The sequence below is a fragment of the Spermophilus citellus genome, assembly GCF_964194105.1.
Source record: "Spermophilus citellus genome assembly, chromosome: 13".
NCBI lineage: Eukaryota > Metazoa > Chordata > Mammalia > Rodentia > Sciuridae > Spermophilus > Spermophilus citellus.
In genome coordinates this window covers 62,375,719-62,390,074 of record NC_138193.1, presented here as the reverse complement: position 1 = coordinate 62,390,074, position 14,356 = coordinate 62,375,719, and positions in this window count along the sequence as shown.

Below are 14,356 nucleotides of genomic sequence, written 5' to 3'. Positions count from 1 at the left end.
TTACTTGCTCAAAAAAACAAAACTTAATAAACACAATGTTATAGGTAAATTAATGTTTTAAGAAATCCTTGACCTTTTAACACAGATTAAACTTTGGTTTATGTCAGTACTTAACGTTTGACCCTAGGGGAAAAAACTTTAAATAGCTTTGACTGATTATTTCATATACATATATAACCAACTTATATGGACCTTCTTTATCACTTATTTAAGCCCTCTTATTTACTTCATCACATACTTTCTTATCCAGAAACACTTTCTTTTCCTATTAAATATTGTTTCCATACCTAGAGCCTTCTAATTTTTTCCCATCTGTTAACCCCCTTTCTGTTCATATTCTGAAACAATCTTTATAAATTTCTAAATTTAGATAAAGTATTTCTTTTTATTAAATGAAAATACTTTGTTATTTACAGTACTCTTAATTAGAACAGTTGAAGCTTTTGGGCCTTTGTATATAGAAATCTTCTATAAACCTTTGTATATTGAATCACATCTGTATCATTTCATGAAAACACAATGTTCAAGTATATATAATTATACCTGTTGGGACTTTAAATTTTTAGTAACTTTTTTAGTAACTTTTTTTAGTGATGACAAAGCAACTTTAAACCCTTTTTTCGTTTACCAATTTATGAAAACATCAATCATGTTACACAATGGAATTCAAGGAGTTAAGAGTACTTGATGGTATATTTAACAGTTAGCATTTTAACCTTGTGAATTAATCAGATGTCTAACAAACACATTTATGAGTAATCCCAGGTCAAGTCTATTTTACTTATTTTTTCCAAGATATCAGACAAGTATATTGAACAGTATTAGCCATTTCTTCCATGTTGAAGAAAAGTCCTAGAAACAATGGATATTAGACATTTTTATAGATATCAACATTTTACTAGTTCTTTGACCACATAGACTTGTAAGTTTAATTTTAAAGAAATCTTTACTTTCATCTGTTTACCCAATTTAAATTGAACCATTTTAAATCACATGAATTAAAAGTTTTTGGATCCACTTTTTTAAATTTATGAGTGCTCATTTTCAATCTGTCAATTTTGATATCATGTACATGACATATGGACACACACATATGGATAGACAACACACAGTGTGCATACATACAAAAGTAAAGGACTTGTGTCCTTCAGCAGGTGAATCTCCATTGCAATGTTACAGATGTTTAAAAACTCCATAGTTGAATAAAAAATAGGACTGATCAGAAAAACATTAACCTAGGTGCATAGGACCAAACTTATGAACTCAAAAAATATGGAATTTAAGGGAAAAAAAGATAAGAGTCCTAGAAAAAATGACCTGCTGGTAATTAGTAAAGTACCATACAATTTACTTTCTGGTTTAGTACAGTATGAGGCTTCTTCCATTTAAATTTCAGTGTAAGTCCTGATACAGCTAGGGAAGACCGCTGTTCCCTAACCCTGCTCCCAAACTCACCTGCTTCCTCAGGTAGGATCATGGAAAGTTAAATCCTATTTGGTTAGGTACACCAAATCCAGCAGGATTACTGCCAAAGCAAGCCACACCAGGGTTCTCCTTTCGTTATCAATTCAAGCCATGGCTAAAGGGGGTCCTTCAGCTGAAAGGAGACATTTCCGTCAAGTCAGTATTTTTACTTGGTCAAGGAAAGAAGTGTTCCAAGGACTGTCCACCTCCTCACTTCATGCTTCTGTCACAGGAAGCATCAATTGGAGTACTGAGTGGCGTTACAATTGGCTTCATTTTTGCCGAGTTGCCTTAATATCCTAAACTTTGACCTGGTGGAAATCATTAATTCATCGGCTCAAGAGAATGGCCCAGGCCAGCATTCAACACCCTGTCAGAATAAAATGCTCTTGCTGTGCATGGTAGCATGTGCCTATAACCCCAGCTGCTTGAGAGGCTGAGGCAGGAGGATTGAGACTTCAAAGCTAGCCTCAGCAAAAGCAAGGCAGTAAGCAACTCAGTGAGACCCTGTCTCTAAATAAAATACAAAATAGGGCAGGGAATGTGGTTCAGTGGTTAAGTACCCCTGGGTTCAATCTCCAGTACGAAAAAAAAAATGTTCTCCCTTGGCTCAGAGTTTTGAACCTTTTCCCCATTAACCTAACATTCATCTTGGTGCCCCTATTCCTGGTGAGCCCCATCTTCTCACCTCTCTGAGATACCAACACCCTGGCTGCACAGCCTCAGCTCCAGCCCAAAAAACAGGCACTGCTTCCTTCAGCTACTATCTTGTTCCGCCCTCTTAATTTACAATCTGTTTGCTGTTTCAGATGTTTGGAAAGAAAACTCTTTAGTCAGCAGCCCTGGAAGGCTTCGTTTTCAGTGAAATCTGGACACTTCTTTCCCACCCCAGGTTTTTTTGGTTTTGTGGCTAGAACCTAACATCTGTGAAGCAGACAGACCCTCATGGGCCCTGTGTCACCAGACACCTGTTGAAAGGATGCATTCAGGGGTGGAAAATCTGGGCAGAGCCCACTGGTGACAGCTGGTATTTATCTAATACTAGCCTCCACTGACAGGGAAAGGGACAGGGTGCAACCCAGCACTGAGAGGAGGAGCAAAGACAAGAAAAAGTGACAGGTTCTAAGGCAGATGCTGGGGGGACCTGCTACAGGTCTCTAATGACTGGTGAGAAAGCCAGACCCTTTTCCCCGCTGAAGGGGAGTGACTACCACTATGGTATCACCTCCACAGGTGACCTCTAGCCAGGCACAGTGGTGCATGCCTGCGATCCCAGCAACTCGGGAGGTTGAGGCAGGAGGATTGCAAGTTTGAGGCCAATCTCGGCAACTGACCCTGTCAGGTGTTTCTCAATGGTTAGAGCCCCCCTGGGTTCAATCCCTAGTACCAAAAGGACTGAGAGGAAAGCATTCTCCGAGATACTTCCATAAAGATGACACTTGCCAGTCTGCCCGAGTTTTCATTGTCTAGTTGTGTGCTTCTGAAGGATTGTGAAAGAAAGGACACAAGCTATTATTTTAGAAAATCATTTCAACACGGGGCCTGGTAGAGAACAAAGAACCCAAATGGAGTCGGGTTTCCCGTCTGAGGCAGCACTCAGGCCCTGGTGGCTCAAGGCTTTTCTAGGTCCCTGTCCCCAAGTGTGTACCAGCCCCAGGACCAAAAGAATCCTGAGTCTTTTCAGGGCCACAGAAGATGTGGCTTGAGTGTTGCTCCCAGAAGAGCAGGAATGAGGCAGCAGAGTTTGAACCCTGGCACTATCGCTTCCTAGTTGTGAGACCGCAGACAGTTCATAAAATGGGGATAGAAAGGGGAATAACAAATGCCAAAATAGGCACCTAATCCCAGCAGCTGGGGAGGCTGAGGCAGGAGGATCACAAGTTCAAGGCCAGCCTCAGCAATTTAGCGAGGCCCTAAGCAATTTATCAAGACTGTCTCAAAATAAATCAATAAAAGGGGCTGGGGAGGTGACTCAGTGGTAAAGCCCCCCTGGGTTCAATCCCCAGTACCAAATAAATAAAGAAATGCCAAAAATATTCTCCTTAGGAGAGTTAAAGGAATAACTTCTTGTCTTAGTCCATTTGAACTGCTAAAACAAAATACCTCGGACTGGGTAATATTTAAACAACAGAAATGTGTTGCTCATGGTTCTGGGGATGAAGAAGCTCAAGGTCGAGGCACCAGCGTCTTGAGAAGGCTCACTCTCTGCTGCACAGATGCTGGCTTCTTGCTGGGTCCTCACATGCAGCGAGGGCAAATCTCCCTCAGGCCTTTTTTATGAGGGCTCAACTCTCATGACCTCATCACCTCCCAGATGCCTCCACTTCTAACACCGCCACCTGGGGATTAGGTTTCTACGTATGAATTTGAGGGGGAACACCAACATTCAGACCACAGCACTCCTGTTAAACATTTACCTGACTCTTGGAAACAGCAAGAACTTGGCAAACATTAGGTATTATTATTATTCAGGATGTCAAGTTCTTATTGAGCAATTACAATGTATCTTGCCTGACTTGGGAGAGTTTCAGGGCATAAGGGTATTTAAGATTCCGCACCTGATTGAATGAAATGAGGAGGAGGCACCAACAGGCCAGCTGTCTGTGATCAAGCCTTTATGAATCTACCCTCAACCCGACCGATGAGGCTACTGAAGTCATTAAGCTACACGAGGTGGCCCTGCCAGGAGGTACTGCAGAGGTGCATGCTGGGGAGACAGCAGTGTTACCTGGAATCACTCAGGGAGACCTCAGAGGGCCCTCCCCAGCACTGCCATTTATGTCAAGGTGACCCTTGACAATTTGCCTTCATTTTTAACTGTCCTGTGCATGGTGGAGCTATGTTTTTAGCAACCTTGTCGAAGACTTAAAGGCAGGTGGGATGCAAACATATAAGAAAGGGGATAGGGCTAGAAACCATCCTGGGAAGTGAATTCCAATAAAGACAACCCATCCATCCATTCATCAAACTTTTATTAGGCACCTACCATGTGCCAAGTTCTGGGGCACATTCCCTTCGGACTACATAGAAAGTGCACACCCCCGGGGTTTGCCAAGCACTCAGTGTCTCGCCAAGTCCAGGAAGGCTGCCCTGCCTCTTGGAGCACCTCATTCTTCTCCCTTGAATCATCCCTAGCCTCATGTATCCTAGATTTTATTTACTCATTTACTTTGTTGAAATTTTTTAGTATAAATCATGGACATCATCACATGTCACCATACACACCAACATCATATCCAAAACAAGGGGATATTCACTCACCTGACCTCAATCCCATCCTCACAGTTAAGACAGTTAATAATTTCTGAATGTCATTTGAAGTTTGGATATGTTGGAGTTCCCTGAAGTGTGCCAAAAATGTCTTTTATTGCTGCTTGTTCAAATCAGGGATACTCAAAGAGGACATATTCCAGTAGCTTCTTTCTTTCTTTCTTTTTCCTTCCTTCCTTCCTTCCTTCCTTCCTTCCTTCCTTCCTTCCTTCCTTCTTCTTTCCTTCCTTCCTTCCTTCCTTCCTTCCTTCCTTTCTTCCTTCCTTCCTTCCTTCCTTTCTTTCTTTCTTTCTTTCTTTCTTTCTTTCTTTCTTTCTTTCTTTCTTTCTTTCTTTCTACCAGGGATTGAACCCAGGGGTGCTTAACCACTGAGACACATCTTCAGCCTTTTTTATCTATTATTTTAAGTTTTTTAGAGCCTCACTAAGTTCCTGAGGCCAGCCTTGAACTTCCAATCCTCCTGCCTTGGCATCCACTATGCCTGGCTTGTATATTTCTTTTAATCTAGAATGATCTCCCCTCCTTCTATTTTCTTCATTACATTGCTTTTTTTTTAAGAGATAAGGCCCGTTGTCTTACAGAATGATAGAATGTCTCACATTCTGGATTTATTTGATTGTCTACTCCTGGTGTCATTTAGCTTGTCCTTCTGTCCCCTATATTTCCTCCAACAGTATAACCTGTAAGTAAGGGGACATTCTGAAGCTTTGTCATCCAAAGAGCCCCTGCAGTGGGAACTGGCTCAGCTGATCATCACTCCTGCTGACCATCGCAACAACCGGACTGGCCACCTGGTAGAGGGCCCTCCTTCTTGACTGGACCTTCCTCAGAACCTTGCATGGCTCCCTCCCTCCCTCTGGGCTCTCCTAAAGAAGCCTTTCCTGCCCACTAGCTGAGACAGTGCCCCAGGCCTCTCTGGAACCCTGACTGCTGTGTTTTTCTTCTGAGCACATATCACCCTCCAACATGAGATGTTTATTTTGTGTGTTTTGTCCTCTTGCCAGGACTGTGAACTTTATTAGGACAGAGACCTTTGTTGCTGTGTTCCGTGCTGTACCTCCAGAGCCTGGAATAGCTTTTCATACACAGAAGGCACCAGATACACCTGGAACAAATGAGTGAATGAATGAATGGATGGGCCCCAGAGCAATTAGTCCAATGGCAAACGCATAACTGACCTCAAGCAAATAGATATCATTCAAGGTTGTCATCTTCCAAGAAACTGGGACAGAAACTATACTTTACATTGGGGGGGGGGGGGGGATAAAACCCACATCTTGTGACCAACAAAGTCTTCCCTGCCAGCTGTCTGATCTGCCAACCCCCGGGCCACCCAGCCCTCTCCTCCCTTAGAGTTTGGGCAACTCCTGGATCCCTTGATTGAGGGTGAGTCCAAGGCCTCTCGGCCATAAATACCATTCAGTTCTGCTCAGCAAATAAGAGCCCTGTGAATTATGACACTTGGCTTGGAGGATGTTTCCTTTTGTTTGATTTTTTTTTTTAAGTTGGATCTGGTCCCCCACCCCTTTTTTTTTATTGGTCTCAAATGCTGAACAGGTGCTGCATTCAATGCCTTGCCAAGGGCTGTGGCTTGGAGTAGGCACTGAGCCAGAGGGCCTGGTGGGGGGAGGGCAAGGGCAACCTGGCACCACCAATCCACGAGGGAAGGAGGAGGGCTAGCTTTTGTTTTGTTGGGGTAAAACCCACATATGAGACATGCAACAGACATCATCTAGAAGTGGGGCTTCTCACCCTGGTTCTCGGGATGGCAGATGGGGGGCCAGGAACCCTCTGAAACTGTGTGCAATGTACTATGACTATTTGTTTCTGAGTACCTTTATGGGAAGAAGGTCTGTAGCTGTCATCCATTTTCCAAGGGAGTTTGGAAACCACCCTCACCCCCAAGGAAGGGTAAGGAAAGCACAGAGATAGCACCTGCCAGCTCTTGAGATACAGCAATCAATAAAGTTGTGTCAAACATCGCTCTGCCCTACCTCACCCAGGAGCTCAGGCTACTGGAGGATTCAAGGCCCAGGGGAGGAGGCAGGTTGCATCTTCATTTCTTTTTATCATTTTGCGGGGGTGGGGTGGAGGTATCAGGGATTGAACTCAGAGGCATTTGACCACTGAGCCACATTTCCAGCCCTATTTTATATTTTATTTAGAAACAGGGTCTCACTGAGTTAGTGCTTAGTGCCTCACTTTTGCTGTGGCTGGCTTTGAACTTGCAATCCTCCTGCCTTAGCCTTCCAAGCTACTGGGATTACAGGTGTTTGCCATCACGCCCAGCTCTTTTTACCATTTCTTGAGGGCTCCCTACATGCACAGCACAATGTTAGGCTCTATAGTAACCACAGTAGCTAGCTCTCACCTAGCACATGGTAAGTGCCAGGTATCATTCGTGATGCTTCCCATCTAATTCCCAGCAGTCCTATGAAGTAGGTACCATTATTCTCATCTCACTTTACAGATGGTAAAACTGAGGCACAAAGAGGTTAAGTAATTTACCCAAAAACCCATGGCAGATGAATTTAAACCTAGTGAAGCCAGCTGTAGATGCCTGTGGCCATAGGAAGAGGACCTAATATCTCATTTGAGCTGCAAGACACCCCTGATATCTCCGTTACTACTATTTTGTGCTACAGGTGATAACACTGAAGTCTGGCAACTTGCCCAAGGTGACCCCATGGTTATATATCTCCTGCTGTGAGAACCAAGAGCCAGAGGAGAGTTGGGAATTCAGAGGGCAAGAGGTCACTCTAAGCACAGTGAGGGAGGGGTCAAAAGAAGGTAGAAATGAAGGACAGCTCCTGGGTACCAGGGAATAGCCAGTCTTCCAGAGCCTGCAACCCACACGAGGTAGCTTTTGGTCCCAGAGGTGGAGATGGAGCCCAGATCTCAAAGTTAATACTTTCATTCTCTCTTCTGTGCCGGTCTCAGGGGCCCCAATGAGAGCCTTGTATAGGTGGAGAGAAATTGACAAGGCAGCTCCAGTTCTACCCCCACCTAATGCCCTGCTTGGGCCTCCTGTCCACCTTCATTGGCCATATGAGTGTTTACAGTTCTGCAGGAGTGGCCTTTCAGGGGAAGAAGGATCCTCCAAGATTCAGGCCATATGAGACTGAGCTCTGTAGGAGCCATACCAGTGGGCAATTCTAAGAGGTCAGGTGTGAGCCAGTACCTCACCAAGTTGTTTCTAAAGATTGCCAAAAGGAAAGAAACTGTGCAAAAAGAAAAAAAAAAGAAAAAGAAAAAGAAAAAGAAAAAGAAAAAGTGTGTATATATGTGTTTGGTCCTGGTTGTTTGAATAATGACATACCTCCAAGACCACACACACTGAACATGGCACAACTCCAAGGAGCACTTTCACAGGCACCCCGAAAGCTACAGTGATGCAGGTTGTGCACAACATGCACCACTAGGAACTATAGCTTTGAACACTTCTGCTGAAGAGCTCAAATTTTAGTCCTTCCAAGAAGCTGGGCTTCTTCCTCTGGTTCTGGCTCTCCAGCACGCCTGGCTGGAGGATCTCAGTCTAATAATTGTATGCACTACATCAGTCGTGGGAGGTAAGGGGCTTTGTATCTTAGAAGCAGGGCCTCAGGTGGACTTTCTCAAACATTCTGTGTCCATTGCACCTACCTGGTCTTTCTTCTCCAGGTCATCCTTGGGACTGTCTGCCCACCTCCACTTTCCAAAACCCTGCTGGTGTGGAAACTGCAGGGTGGGTGAAACATGCATGGGTCAGCCCCTAGGCCCTGCTGATTGGCCCACAAGTTAAGTGCCTTACTCAGCATCCCCCAATCACAGCCCAGTGAAGGCATCAGGTTAAACTCAAAGATTGCCTTACTCCAGATTTTTGGAGGACAATTGCAGTCAGACTTCAAATTGTTGAACTTGGAAGCAGCTATCAAAGACTCCTATTGCATTCAGGACCCAATTGCATCCTGAAAGTTATTTAAACTTTACCTCCTGGATTCTGTGAATGGGTAAATAAACACATCCACATACATGTATCTTTAAGTTACTTATAGGTTCAGAGAAGCTACTTAAAGGTTCAGAGAAGTATGTCATATACAGAAAATGTTTTATATTCATACTTCCTTGAACCACTTGTATTTTTTTCCTTTTTTCTTTTTGCACTGGGGATTGGATCCAGGGGGACTTTACCACTGAGCTACATCCCCAGTTCTTTTCTTTTCTTCTTTTAAAATTTTGAGACAGGATCTCTCTAAGTTGCTGAGACTGGCCTTAGACTTGGGATCCTCCTGCCTCAGCCTCCTGAGTCACTAGAATTACAGATGCGTGTCACTACACCCAGCTCCATTTGGGTGTTTTGTGGAAGCTTCTCTTTCTGTGGAAGGGGGTTGGGATGGGCTGGGAAGGACATGAAAGCCTTTGGGTTAATGTGTTGAAAACTGCTGTCAATCTTGTAAATTAAAGAACCAGCATCTTTGAACATGTTGACTAAATTTATAGGAAAGTGAATTTAAGTGAAAAAAAAAATGTCATTTGCACATAGTCTTGGAAGCATGTGTGTACCCTAAACTAAAAGCTACTGAACTTTGTGCTCAGAACTTGAAGTCCTGTCTCCTGCCCAGCTGGATTTTCCAGTTGAGCCTGCACGTTCCTTCCTGTTCCCTCATCCTCTGGCAAACATATTTCTGCAAACTCACACACCCAGATAGTGAGGGGATTCCCTTGGAGGCCTTCCTTGGTATAGGCCTTTGGGACTCCCCTAGCATGCTCTTGGAGGCCAGGACTGGGGTGGGGAGTGGCTTGCAAAGGTCTCCTCAATGCCCCCTCTTCTGCCTCCAGCTTCCCTTCCTCTGCCCAACTCCACAGCCTGCAGCCCGTCTCTCCTCCCTGGTCCAGACCAGCTCTACCCTCTGACACTTTCACGGAGGTGTTTAAAGTGGCCAATTAAAGTCCTTTGGAGCTGGAAGGAGCCTCAGAGACCATCACCATCTAACCTGGTTGCTTTATAGAAGGAGAAACTAAGGCCAGGAAGGTGAAGCAGCTTTTGAAAGTACCAGCTGAGAGGACCTGCGCTGGGGGTAGAACCAGGCTCTAGAGGTGGCCAGTGCTCTGAATGTGCCTGGAGACCGGGGTGGGGGTGGGGTATACGTTTGAAGCCTTTTATCCTCTGTGGACTGAGGGAGCCTAGTGCTCTGATGACAGGAAACTGGGGGAGAGGAGGTGTTTGAGAGGCAGGAACCTTATCAGCCTAGACAGAGCGAAGAAGGTGACAGGCTTCAGAGGGCTATCCCCTCCTCAAACCACTTTGCCCTTGCACGACAGTCTCCTAACTCTCCCTCTGTCCCCAGGCCCAGACAAACTGAGAAGCCGGGGGAGGGGGTGTCGCCAGGCGGGGCTGGCTGCCAGGGCACTGACTCCGGGGTGCCACTGGGCCCTGGGTGGCAAGAGGAAGCACTGGCCCGCCCCGCCCGCGGCAGGGTCCATTCGGGCCGCGGTGCCCGGGCGCCCTTTTTGCGGGTCGCTCTCGGCGAATCCCCGCGGTGCAATCCGGACCTGCCGGGGAGGCTGGATCCGAGCTCCGGGGCCTGCAGGAGGCCTCACCTTCCGGACCCGTGCGGCGGAACCGTACGGAGTCGCAGTGTCGCCGGCCCACGCGGACGCTTGAGATCTGGGCCTGTGAGCCTTCTCTGTCCAGCTCCCAGGGCCTGGCAGCAGCGCCCCGACCGCCTCTGTGCCGACCGCCTCCTGCGCCCGGAGCTCCCTCGGCTCCCCACCTCCGATTCCAGCCCCGGCAGTCTCCCCTGGGTCGCGGTCCCCCGTTGTCACTTGCTCTGACCTCCCCGGCCAGCGCTGCTCAGAGTGCGGTCCCAGGACCAGCAGTTGCCCTATGCATCCCCGCCCCGGGTGCAAACTCTCCAGCCCCGCAGAACTCTTGGATCAGAATCTCCTAGACCAGCCGAGTGCCCCAGGCCCCCCAGGCGCTTCCCAAGGGCACTGACGTTGGAGACCCTCTGCTCGGGAACTCCAAATTGTTCCGGGAGGGTAGACTGCGCTCCCTGAAGACAGGGACCCTGTCTTGGTTCCCTCAAATAGCAGGGTGTCCTGCTGATTGCTGATTGGTGAACCAGGGAGAATTGTTGCTAGGGTAATCCTGGAGTTCCTTAATAAAAAATGGTCTTTCTTGGACAATGGCCGGGACTGATGTGGAACTTGACCAAATTTCCTCAAAGGATTGATCCACTGAGCCTCTGTTTATATTAAGCCCACAGTTGTTTGCAATGGAGCTGGAGAACTCCTCTGACTGCGTGTGCTGGCCTCTGGGGGGCTCACAGCACCTGCTAAACTCACAGATCCTGCAGAGAGACTGGGCCATTGCCCTAGGGGTGTCCTTCATAGGCTGAATAAGAATCTGTCCCAGAAGGTGCTGGAAATATCTGAAGATATTGATCTGGAGTTCGCTAAAGATTATTCTCATTTCATAGGAAAAGAACTACTTCCCTTACCTAGAAAATATGAAAAAAAATTAAAAAGATGTGGCCATGACTTTGTATCTTTTTCCCCAGAATATTTAATATTTTTACATAATGTTTGCAATAAAACTTAACATATGTATACCTCTGTAATGTGCCTCATATCCTGAGGCCAAGTCTCTACTGGTAACCTAGTGACAGAGGTTAATCTCCTGGCCATTGTTAGTTAAGAACTATTGTCTTAGAATGTTCCCTGGTGGAAGTCCATTTTGCAGCCAACAAACTTTAAACTATCCCACTCTTATTTATCTATTTATTTATTTAGGTACCAGGATTGAATCCAGGGGTGCTTAACCACTGAGCCACATCCCCAACGCTTTTTCTTTTTCTTTTCTTTTATTTTATTAAGAGACAGGGTCTCATTGCATTGCTGAGGGTATCGATAATTTGCAGAGGCTGACTTTGAACTCAGGATCCTCCTGCCTCAGCCTCCTGATTTGCTGGGATTACAGGCACGGGCCCTCTCACCCAACTAACCATCCTGCCTTCTCACCCAACTAACCATCGTTCTCTTAACTCAAGGGGATAATTCTGATAGTGGACTCCAGGTCAGACATGGGGGGGGGTGACTTGAATCTTTAAAGGAGAAGTGGGAAGAGAGGGCCCTACGGATGGGGCTTTTCTGGCTGGTCTTGGGGACACCCACAGTGAGGATAGAAGAGGATTTGAGAGAGTCCAATTGTGCTGCATCAAAGCCTTGAAAAGACCCCTCCCTCTTCCGTCCCAAAGATTCCACTCCAGGAGTTTCTCCTGTGGGAACAACCAGAGAGACCTTAAAGGAATAACAGTTATGAATGTTGCTTAAAGACTGACACAATCACAGGAGAGAACAATCTGCTGCCATCAAAAGTGCCATTGTGAGGCCAGGCACAGTAGCTCACACCAGCAACTCAGGAGGCTGAGGCAGGAAGATCGCAAGTTCAAAGCCAGCCTTAGCAACTTAGGGAGGCTCTAACCAACTTCGCAAGACCTTGTCTCTAAATAAAAAATAAAAAGGGCTGGGATGTGGCTGAGGGGTTAAGCACCCCTGGGTTCAATCCCCAGGACAAAAAAAAAAAAAAAAAAAAAGGAAAAAAAAGCCATTTTAGGGAGCTGGAGATAGCTTACTGATAGAGTGCTTTCCAGAGTTTGAGTCCCATATTTGATCCCCAACACCACACACAAAGATGAAAAATCCCTTTTTTCAGGTTTGGGAGTACTGCTCAGTAGTAGAGTACTTGCCTAACCTGCAAGGGCCCAGGTTCATTCTCCGGTACCACAAAAGAATAAAGTAAAAATTCCATCTTCAAAGAATTTCCGATATGGGGGATTGTATATGACATAAAGCAAAAAGCAGAATAGAATATGGTACTGTAGGAGCTCCATTGGCGCAACCAGTGAGCAGGCAGTACTTATAAGAAAGTAGTATTGTGGCTGGGTGCGGTGGTGAATGCCTGTAATCCCCACAGCCCAGGGGGTGAGGCAGGAGGATCACAAGTTCAAGGCCAGCCTGGTCAATTTAGCCAGACCCTGTCTCAAAATAAAATAAAAAGGGCTGGAGATGTAGCTCAATGGTAGACCCCCTGGGTTCATTCTTCAATACAAAAATAAAAATAAAAATAAATGTTGTAGGATGCCTGCTTTATGTGAAATATATATTATTCATCTAAGAAAAATATCATAGTTTTTTAAAAAGATGAGCCAGGTGGGGTGGCCCAGGAGGCTGGACCTGTAGGATCACTTGAGCAGAGGAGTTTGGGGCCTGCCTAGATCCAGCTGCCAGACCCAGCCTCGAAAAAACAAGCCATAGCCAGGTGTGGTGGCGCACACCTTAATCTCAGCAACTTGAGAGGCTAAGGCAGGAGGATCTCAAGTTCAAAGCCAGCCTCAGAAACTTGGTGAGGCCTTAAGCAACTCAGTAAGACCCTGTCTCTAAATAAAATCTGAAAGGGCTGGGGATGTGGCTCAGTGGCTAAGTACCCCTGGTTCAATCCCTGGTACCAAAAAATAAAAAATTGCGGGGCTGGGGATGTGGCTCAAGCGGTAGCGCGCTCGCCTCGCATGCGTGCGGCCCGGGTTCGATCCTCAGCACCACATACAAACAAAGATGTTGTGTCTGCCGAAAGCTAAAATAAATAAATATTAAAATAAAAATTAAAAATTAAAATAAAAGATAGGAAGACAGATGTCTTCCCTGGAGGAACTCATGGAAAATTCCATTTTGAGGCAGGTTAGACTAAATGCTGAATAGAGAGCAAAAGGTAGTGAGAGTGGAGGGGAGGGAGCCAGAACATCTGCTGGAATTTAAGCTCCCTGGGGCCACATGAGAAGGTCAGTGCCTGTGATATAAAACCTGAGCAGTAGAACACCTTGGGGTTAAAGCCCTGGTTCTGCCCTCTAGTGCCCTTGATTTGGGGCAAGTTCTACTGAGCTAGTCTCGCTTTCCCCATCTATGAAATGGGATAATAAAAGGGCTTTATGAGCAATTAATAAACTAATGAAGATAGGGTATGTTCCCTGTCACAAGTGCCCAATAAAAATTAAATTTACAGACAGGCATGATGGCACATGCCTATACCCCCAGTTACATAGGAGGCTGAGGCAGGAGGACAGCAAGTTGGAGGGCCAGCCTGAGCAACTTAGTGTGACCCCATCTTTAAAGTAAAATGAGATAAGTGAAATAAAATAGGGCTGGGGATCTAACTTGGAGGCAGAGCACTTCCCTGGCATATGCAATCTTCAGTACCGCAAACTAATTCAAGGAATATTCAAAGTTGAGTCTGAGCAGGAAAGCACAGGGGCTACAGGGAACTGGTGCAGGAGCCTAGGGCTCACAGAGGCTGGTGGGAAATGAGGCTGGGAGGTTGGACACAGCTGGGTGTGGGGAAGGCTGGATACAGGTGAGGATCCCTGCCCCCAGCACTAAGTCAGCCTGAGATTTCCAGAAACCTTCCCTACTGAATCACCTGAAAGACCTTTTACATCCCATTTTGTCTCCCAGGTGTGCATAAAGGTAGAGCCACGGTGGAGAGGAAGGGAAACAGATTCTTTGGATTTTTTTGGTGGGGGAGGCATACCAGAGATTGAACTCAGGGGCACCCGACCACTGAGCCACATCCCCAGCCCTATTTTGT